The 9134-nt window shown below is 40.1% G+C and overlaps 1 pseudogene; it reads left to right on the top strand.

Annotated features, from left to right (window-relative positions):
* The first annotated feature begins 7371 nt into the window (after positions 1-7371).
* On the top strand, positions 7372-7819 carry LOC138415857 (large ribosomal subunit protein eL21-like; annotated as a pseudogene).
* Positions 7820-9134: the final 1315 nt, after the last annotated feature.

The raw sequence follows: 9134 nt of genomic DNA, 5'->3' as shown, positions 1-9134 counted from the left end.
AGCTCAAGGATTTTCTATTTAAATGATCATGTCATGTGTGAATAGCAAGTTTTACTCTATCCTTTAAAATCTAAATTTATATGCTTTTTATTTCTTTTTCTTGTGTATTTCACTGGCTGAGACTTCCAGTATTATGTTGAATGAAAGTATTGAGAATAGATACCCTAGCCCTCTTTCTGATCTTAAGGAGGATGCATCTTGGCGGGACTCTTTTACTATTAAGTATGATATTAGCTTAAGTTTTTTTTTTGTTTTACAGATGCCGCTTATTATATTAAAGAAGTTCCCTTCTCTTCCTAATTTGATCAGAGTATTTATCATAAATGGGTGCTATATTTCATCAAATACATTTCTGAGTATATTGATAGGATCTATGGATTTTCTTCTCTAGATGGTTAGCATGGTAAATTATATTACAGACTTTTGAATATTGAATCAGACTTGTATACCTGGGATAAATCCCAGTTCAGTTGAGTTCAGTCGCTCAGTCATGTCTGACTCTTTGCAACCCCATGAATCACAGCACACTGGCCTCACTGGCCATCACCAACTACCAGTTTACCCAGACGCATGTCCATCGAGTCGATGATGCCATCCAGCCATCTCATCCTCTGTGGTACCCTTCTCCTCCTGCCCCCAATCCCTCCCAGCATTAGGGTCTTTTCCAATGAGTCAACTCTTCACATGAGGTGGTCAAAGTATTGGAGTTTCACCTTTAGCATCAGTCCTTCCAAGGAACACCCAGGACTCATCTCCTTTAGGATGGACTGGTTGGATCTCCTTGCAGTCCAAGGGATGCTCAAGAGTCTTCTCCAACACCACAGTTCAAAAGCATCAATTCTTCGGTGTTCAGCTTTCTTCACAGTCCAACTCTCACATCCATATATGACCACTGGAAAAACCATAGCCTTGACTACACGGACCTTAGTCGGCAAAGTAATGTCTCTGCTTTTGAATATGCTATCTAGGTTGGTCATAATTTTCCTTCCAAGGAGTAAGTGTCTTTTGATTTCATGGCTGCAACAACAGAATGGGAAAGACTAAAGATCTCTTCAATAAAATTAGAGCTATCAAGAGAACATTCTATAGATTATCTTCCATTAAAATTATTTAAAATATTGGCTATATTTCCTGTGCTATACTATATCTTTGTATCTTATTTTATACATAGTAATTTGTACCTGTTAATACCCATAGGCTATTTTTTAGAAATTTGTTTATTTTTTAATTGAAGGATAATTGCTTTCCAGAATTTTGTTGTTTTTTGCCAAATATCAACATGAATCAGCCATAAGTATACATATGTCCCCTCCCACTTGAACTTCTCTCCATGGACTACTTTTAAGTGTCCTAAATTTTCAGTGTTTGGACACATTCCTGTTAAATTCTATTTATTGATTACTAGTAGGGGTCACAAAGAGTCAGACATGACTGAGCAAGCACACACACAGAGTATAATTCCATTATGGTCAGAAAATATACTCTGTACAATTTCAATTATTTTAAATTTGTTAATGTTTTATTTTATGACCTTAGGTACAGGCTACAGATCTTGGTGAATAATCCATGCTCATTTGGGGAAAAAGTGTATTCTTCTGTTTCTGGTTAATAATTAGGTCTAGGTAATGGATGATGTTGGTCAGTTCTATTTTCTTGCTGATTTTCTGTCTACTGGTTCTATTAGGAGAGTGTTAAAGCCTGCAACTATAATCACTTGTTTGTCTACTTATTCTTTCATTTCTATCAGTTTTTGCTTCACATATTTTGAAGCTCCTGATGTTAGGAATACATACATTTGGGATTGCTATGCCTTTTTAGTAAATTGATACTTTTATGTATCATATGTAGTATTCTCTTTAGCTTTGGGACCTCTTCTCTTTGCCATGAAGCTTACTTTGATTCTAATATAACCACTTACAGTAGGGAAACTCTAAAATGGGCTCCAATGATCTTCACTTTCTTGTATTCTTGCCCTTATGGAATTCCCTCTTCTTGAGAATAGGTTGACTCTAGTTACTTCAGTTCAGTACAGTTCAGTTCAGTCGCTCAGTCGTGTCTGACTCTTTGCGACCCCATGAATCGCAGCACGCCGGGCCTCCTTGTCCATCACCAACTCCCGGAGTTCACTCAGACTCATGTCCATCGAGTCAGTGATGCCATCTAGCCATCTCAGCCTCTGTCGTCCCCTTCTCCTCCTGCCCCCAATCCCTCCCAGCATTAGGGTCTTTTCCAATGAGTCAACTCTTTGGGTGAGGTGGCCAAAGTACTGGAGTTTCCGCTTTAACATCATTCCTTCCAAAGAACACCCAAGACTGATCTCCTTTAGAATGGACTGGTTGGATCTCCTTGCAGTCCAAGGGACTCTCAAGAGTCCTTTCCAACGCCACAGTTCAAAAGCATCAATTCTTTGGCGCTCAGCTTTCTTCACAGTCCAACTCTCACATCCATACATGACCACTGGAAAAACCATAGCCTTGACTAGATGGATCTTAGTTGGCAAAGTAATGTCTCTGCTTTTGAATATGCTATCTAGGTTGGTCATAATTTTTCTTCCAAGGAGTAATCATCTTTTAATTTCATGGCTGCCATCACCATCTGCAGTCCATGGGGTCGCTAAGAATCAGACATGACTGAGCGACTTCCCTTTCACTTTTCACTTTCATGCATTGGAGAAGGAAATGGCAACCCATTCCAGTGTTCTTGCCTGGAGAATCCCGGGGATGGGGGAGCCTGGTGGGCTTCCGTCTATGGGGTCGCACAGAGTCGGACAAGACTGAAGCGACTTAGCAGCAGCAGCAGCAATCACCATCTAGAGTGATTTTGGAGCCCCCCAAAATAAAGTCTTTCACTGTTTCCACTGTTTCCCCATCTATTTGCCATGAAGTGATAGGACCGGATGTCATGATCTTCGTTTTCTGAATGTTGAGCTTTAAGCCAACGTTTTCACTCTCCACTTTCACTTTCATCAAGAGGCTTTTTAGTTCCTCTTCACTTTCCGCCATAAGAGTGGTGTCATCTGTATATGTGAGGTTATCGATATTTCTCCCGGCAATCTTGATTCCAGCTTGTGCTTCTTCCAGCCCAGCGTTTCTCATGATGTATTCTGCATAGGAGTTAAATAAGCAGGGTGACAATATACAGCCTTGACATACTCCTTTTCCTATTTGAAACCAGTCTGCTGTTCCATGTCCGGTTCTAACTGTTGCTTCCTGACCTGCATACAGATTTCTCTAGAGGCAGGTTAGGTGGTCTGGTATTCCCATCTCTTTCAGAATTTTCCACAGTTTCTTGTGATCCACACAGTCAAAGGCTTTGGCATAGTCAAAAAGCAGAAATAGATGTTTTTCTGGAACTCTCTTGCTTTTTCCATGATCCAGCGGATGTTGGCAATTTGATCTCTGGTTCCTCTGCCTTTCCTAAAACAATTCAGCATAGGATGTCATGTCTATGATTAAGTTTCAAAAGATTCTGATTTTTATCTTGCTAGCAGATTCTCTCTTTCTGGCTCTGATGAAGCAAGTTGCCATGTTGGAGAGGCCTCCATTACAAATAACTGAGGTGGTCTTGAGCCAACAATCAGTAAGGAACCAAGGCCATCAGTCCCACAATCAGCACAGACTTGTATCCTGACAATTGTATTAGTTAGAGAACTCTCCAGAGAAACAGACTCAATAGGAATGTATAGATAGGATTTGGCTCATGTGATATGAATATGATTTGTCTGGGTGTGGATTTCTTTGGTTTATCCTATTTAGGGTACTTTTGAACCTTTAGGTTATTGTCTTTTGTCAAACTTGAGAGGTGTCCAGCCTTTATTTCTTCAAATACTTTTTCAGAACTTCCCTTTTTCTTAACCCTTTGTAGAACTCTGATCACAGAAATATTAAACCCATCTTTTCTTTTTGTTGTTCATATTAGAATGTTTCTATTGATCTATCTTCAAGTTCACAGACTCTTCTGTCATCTCAAATCTGCTAGTAAGTCCTTTCAGTTAATTTAAAAATTTTGCTGACATTATTTTTCAGTTCTAAAATTTCCATTTAGTTCTTTTTATTGTCTGTTTCTTTGCTAAAAATTAAAAATTTTCTTAAAAATTTTTTTTCAAGAGTGTTTGCACTACTCTTTTAAGCATTTTAAATTATTTTTGCAATTTTTAAAGGTATTTTTCAGATAATTCCAATGTCTGTATCATCTCCTTATTGGTGTCTGTTGGTTATCTTTTCCTGCGTGAGTTGAGAACTTCACAAATTTTCACACATAATTTTGAGTTGTATTTTGAGTATCAGGTTATGAGACTCTGGATCTTTCTTGATGATATGGATATCACTGACTTTTTTAAATTTTGTTTTAATTGATGATTAGACTTAGACCACAAGTTCCCTCCTGCTTTCTGTAGGTTGTGGTTACAACATGTCAGTTCAGTTTTCATCTTTGCCATGTTTCTGGTTCTGTCCCACGAGGGCACCGCCAAGTGGTCATTCTGCAATCTGGGTGGAAGTGTTCTCAAAGTCTTTGATATGCTTATTAGGATTAGATTCAAGCACCACTAGGTTTAGGGTGAGCCCAGAAATTCCCTGGGTTACTGTCTTGAGCTCTTCTCTTTCTGTTATCGCCCAGTACTTCTTAGTGCCCTAGGGGTCCCCTTTTTGATCTCCCATGGAATTGCAGTGTGTCTGTAACTAAGTGGTAGGACAGAAAGAAAGCAAAAAAAAAAAAAGCAGTGGGATTTGATCTTAGCTTCATGGAATCCTTGCTCCACTGAATGGTAAGGAAAGTTCTTTTCCCTTAGAATTTTGGTTCCTGAAGCTGCCATTGCTGCTGTTCCTATTGCCATCCATCACCACCACTATAGGATCCTGGGGGCAGGGAGCAGGGAGTGCTCCCTTCATTCTTCACAAGAATGAAGAAAAAGGAGAGACAAAGCTGAAGAATTTAATAATTGATAGGTCAAGGGCTTCCGTGACAATTTTTTTTCTTCAAATTTGTTCTTAGTGTCCCTGACATTTGTATTCTTTCATATGAATTTTAGAATCAACAAATCTTTGGGATATTGATTAGAATTGTATTTATAGGTTAATTTGGAAAAATTGTCATTTATGCAATTTGAGTCTTTTCAGGTAAAGTCTCCTTTTGTAGCCTTCAGGAAGGCTTTATAGTTTTTCTTAAGGAAGGTTTTGCATAATGTCATGAAACATATACCCAGATATTTTATAGTTTTGTTGAGCTTTTGAAAGATACCATTCCTATTTTATTTTAGGTATTATAAGTATATGGGAACATTGTTGATTTTCTGGATACAAAAACCATATCTTGTATCCAGAGTTTTACTAAATGTACTTATTAGTTCTAGCAGTTTTTCAATTAACATTTTAATTTTTTGGTACATGATATTTTCCATAAGTAATGACTCTTTTTATTTCTTTTATTTCCTCTCTCTCACTCTCTTTTTCTCTTCTTCTTCATCTTTTTTTTTTTTTTTTGCTTGTTGTGTTGACCAGAAATACGAGTATAGTGTTAAATTTAAAGAGGAGAGAAAAGATCTTTGCTTTATTCCAATTTTATTGGAAATCCTTCTAATGTTTCACCATTAAGAATCATCCTTGTTATAAATTTCTAATAGATAGCATTCATCAAGATCAGGAAGGTATTTTGTATTGATGTTGGTTAAATAATTTTTTAAAAATCACAAATAGATATTGAATTTCATCAAATGATTGTTCAGCATTTATTCAGATGTTTGTAATTTTTAAACTTTTTATTTTCTAATGTGGAAATATCCTTGCTCTCCTAAAAGAAATTCTACTTTGTTGTGATTAATTTCTCTTTTTATACACACCAAGATTCAATTTGTTAATGTGTTATTTAGAAATTTTGCATCTATGCTTATAAATGAGGTTCCCTTATAATTTTTTCTTGAGATGTTTAAATCTAGTATTTGAATATCAAGAAAAGGATTTTAAATAAATGAAAAAATTGATTATATCTTTTAGTAAACTCACAAGACTCAGATTTTAAAAATACATCTCAAGAAAAAGCTAGATAAAGGCAATCATCACATTCATGATGTGAATATTTCTAAAGAACCTGTTCAGAGTACTTTATGTAAATATTTTATTAAATCTTGAGAACAACTCTGTGTTCATATTGATGCAGATGGGGAAACTGAGGCTCAGATTTCATTACTTGTTAAAGATCAGAGACAGTGAACTCTCTTCACTGTACGTACTAGAAATCCGAATGACAGCTCCAGCAGGATGAAGGATGGAGTTTGGCTAACAAACTTTGGGGAGGAAGAGTCAGCTGACCTCAGGAATGAATGCCAGTTGCTGCGGAAGGCCTCCAGGGTTATCTTTTTTCTCTAAGGATCAGCCTTAATTTTCAGACCAGCTTTCTCTCCTTGTCAGGACTCAGGGAAGCAGGTAACTCAGGCTTCACATCCTATAGCTTTGTTTTCAAAGAGCGATGAATCTCCTTGTTTAAATGACACTGTGATGGTCAACTTCCACTAACACTATATGGTTTGAATGGGGCAAGGAACAGCTTCCTAGAAGAAGAGGGTGGGTGCTGAGTACGGAGTTGTGAACCGGGAAACTATGAGTAATTAGGCCTAAAGCATTCACTATGTATCCATCCATCCACCCAGTCAGTGTCAGTACCATGGATTCCAAGTTAGCCTAGATTCATCCTCAGGAGTATCCTATTCCTGATCTCTGCTCTTAACCACAGAAAACAAAGAACAGTAACTGTACCGACCAAGGGTAAAAGAGGAAGAGGTGAGTTTCAACTCAGAGTGCACATTAGGATTTTCCTAGGGGGTTTTTAAAAACGACTGCTAGCCCCGCCCCTTCTCCTATCAACTATGGCACCCCACTCCAGTACCCTTGCCTGGAAAATCTCATGGATGGAGGAGCCTGGTGGGCTGCAGTCCATGGGGTCGCGAAGAGTCGGACATGACTAAGTGACTTCACTTTCACTTTTCACTTTCATGCGTTGGAGAAGGAAATGGCAACCCACTCCAGTGTTCTTGCCTGGAGAATCCCAGGGACGGGGGAGCCTGGTGGGCTGCCGTCTATGGGGTCGCAAAGAGTCAGACACAACTGAAGCGACTTAGCAGCAAGCTGGGACCAGAGCAATGTATTTTGTCTATCCAGGTGACTCTCATTTGCAGGGCTGAGGACAGGGAGGGATCCACCCATCCATAAAGAGCCAGAAAGTGATGGATCCATCCATCCATTCCATCAGTGATTTTTGAAGTTAAGTATGTATTTGTCTTAAAAGGGTTAGTAGGGCTTTCCTTTTGGCCAGAACCACCATCTTCCAGTAACTCACCAAAATGACCAATGCAAAGGGCAAGAGGCGGGTGCCTGCTGCATGTTCTCTAGGCCTTTCAGAAAACATGGAGTTGTTCCTTTGGCTGCATATGTGTGACTCTACAAGAAAGGCGATGTCGTAGATATCAAGGCAATGGGTTCTGTTCAAAAAGGAACGCCCTACAAATGTTACCATAGCAAAACTGGAAGAGACTACAGTGTTACCCAGCATGCTGTTGGCATCATTGTAAACAAGTTAAGGGGAAGATTCTGGCCAAGAGAATTAATATGCGAATTGAGCACATTAAGCACTCTAAGAGCCAAGGTAGCTTCCAGAAACGCCTGAAGGAAAATGATCAGAGAAAGGAGGAAGCCAAAGAGAAAGGGACTTGGGTTCAGCTGAAGTGCCAGCCTGCTCCACCCAGAGAAGCATGCTTGTGAGAACCCACGGAAAGGAGCCTGAACTGCTGCAGTCCCTTCCCTGTGAGCTTATGGCATGTTGCGTGTGAAGAGAACAAAAGACATGGGCTGTAAAATAAAAAATAAAAAATAAAAAATGTTGGTAAGGAAGGATCTTGGAGGAGGAAACTATATTTTGATTTGTGGATGGTTTGGACTGAAGGGAGCTTAAATTGATAGAGATTGGGGTGGGACCCATTTTAGAAGGAGCAAAGACATGAAGGCGAAAATGGCAAGTTGTCTTTAGGGCCAATAAACTAACTTATCTGCCTAGGACAGTCCCCCAGGGACAGTGTGCAGTCCCCCAGGGACAGCAATGAGCCTCGGTCCCCACTCTGCAGCCAAAGCTACCCTGCTGCCACTCTGCTTTCACATTTAGCTCAACAAACGGTGTTGAGCTGGACCGGTTTGGAAACCATTGGCCTAAAGGTGATACGTTTGATCCAGCAGGTTCACAGTTGAGCAGAACAGCTACAGACTTGGATTCTGAAGTCAGACAAGCTCTTCCATTTACTAGCTGTATCCTTGGGGCTGGTTCCTTAACTTCTCCACACTTGTTTCCTTGTGTGTTGTCGGGATTAATTTCACTTATAGAAAACTCAGCTATGACTAAAAGATTTTCTTTGCTTTACTGTGACTGAACATCAGGGCTTCCCCTGGTTGCTCAGTGGTAGAGAATCTTCCTGCAGTGCAGGAGCCGGAGGAGATGTGGGTTTGATCCCTGGGTCAGGAAGATCCCCTGGAAGAGGGCATGGCAACCCACTCCAGTATTCTTGCCTGGAGAATCCCATGGACAGAGGAGCCTGGCAGGCTATTGTCCATAGGGTAGCACAGAGCTGGACACGACTGAAGTGACTTAGCATGCACGCATGCACAAATGAACCTCATTTCTGCCTTGAGCCTCAATTCTGCAGAGGGTGAAAACCTTGTCACCGTGAATGGAGTGTAGAATCTGTCATTTATTTTTCCTTCCTGGCTGGCATCTGGTTTGGGAGGTGGAGTGGAAAGTGGGTAGAGGTTAATTATGGGGCATTCAGTCATGGGGAAGGTGTGGTCCCGTTATCACATGATGATCCTGATGCCTCAGCTCCAGGCTGTTTCCGTTTGTCTCTAACTGCCAGCATCCACCCTCCTAGCATCAGAAAGAGACCCACGGTCCTGGCTGTTCTCTGCTCCACAAGCTACACAGTCCTTCTCCATCCTTCACATCCCAGCTGTGAGGCCACTTCTGGTCCCTTAGACCTCTCATGTCCTGAGTCTCTCTCAGCTACACAGGTTTAAAAAAAAAAAAAATCTATATCTACCCAAATTCCAAACCTGACCCTTAGGAGGAGGCATAAATTTTGGAGTTCAAGTGCTAAGAAC

Source organism: Ovis canadensis, chromosome 12 (genome assembly GCF_042477335.2).
Source record: "Ovis canadensis isolate MfBH-ARS-UI-01 breed Bighorn chromosome 12, ARS-UI_OviCan_v2, whole genome shotgun sequence".
Taxonomy (NCBI): Eukaryota; Metazoa; Chordata; class Mammalia; order Artiodactyla; family Bovidae; genus Ovis; species Ovis canadensis.
Note: the sequence above shows the minus strand (reverse complement) of the source record. Positions and strands in the feature narration are given on the sequence as shown.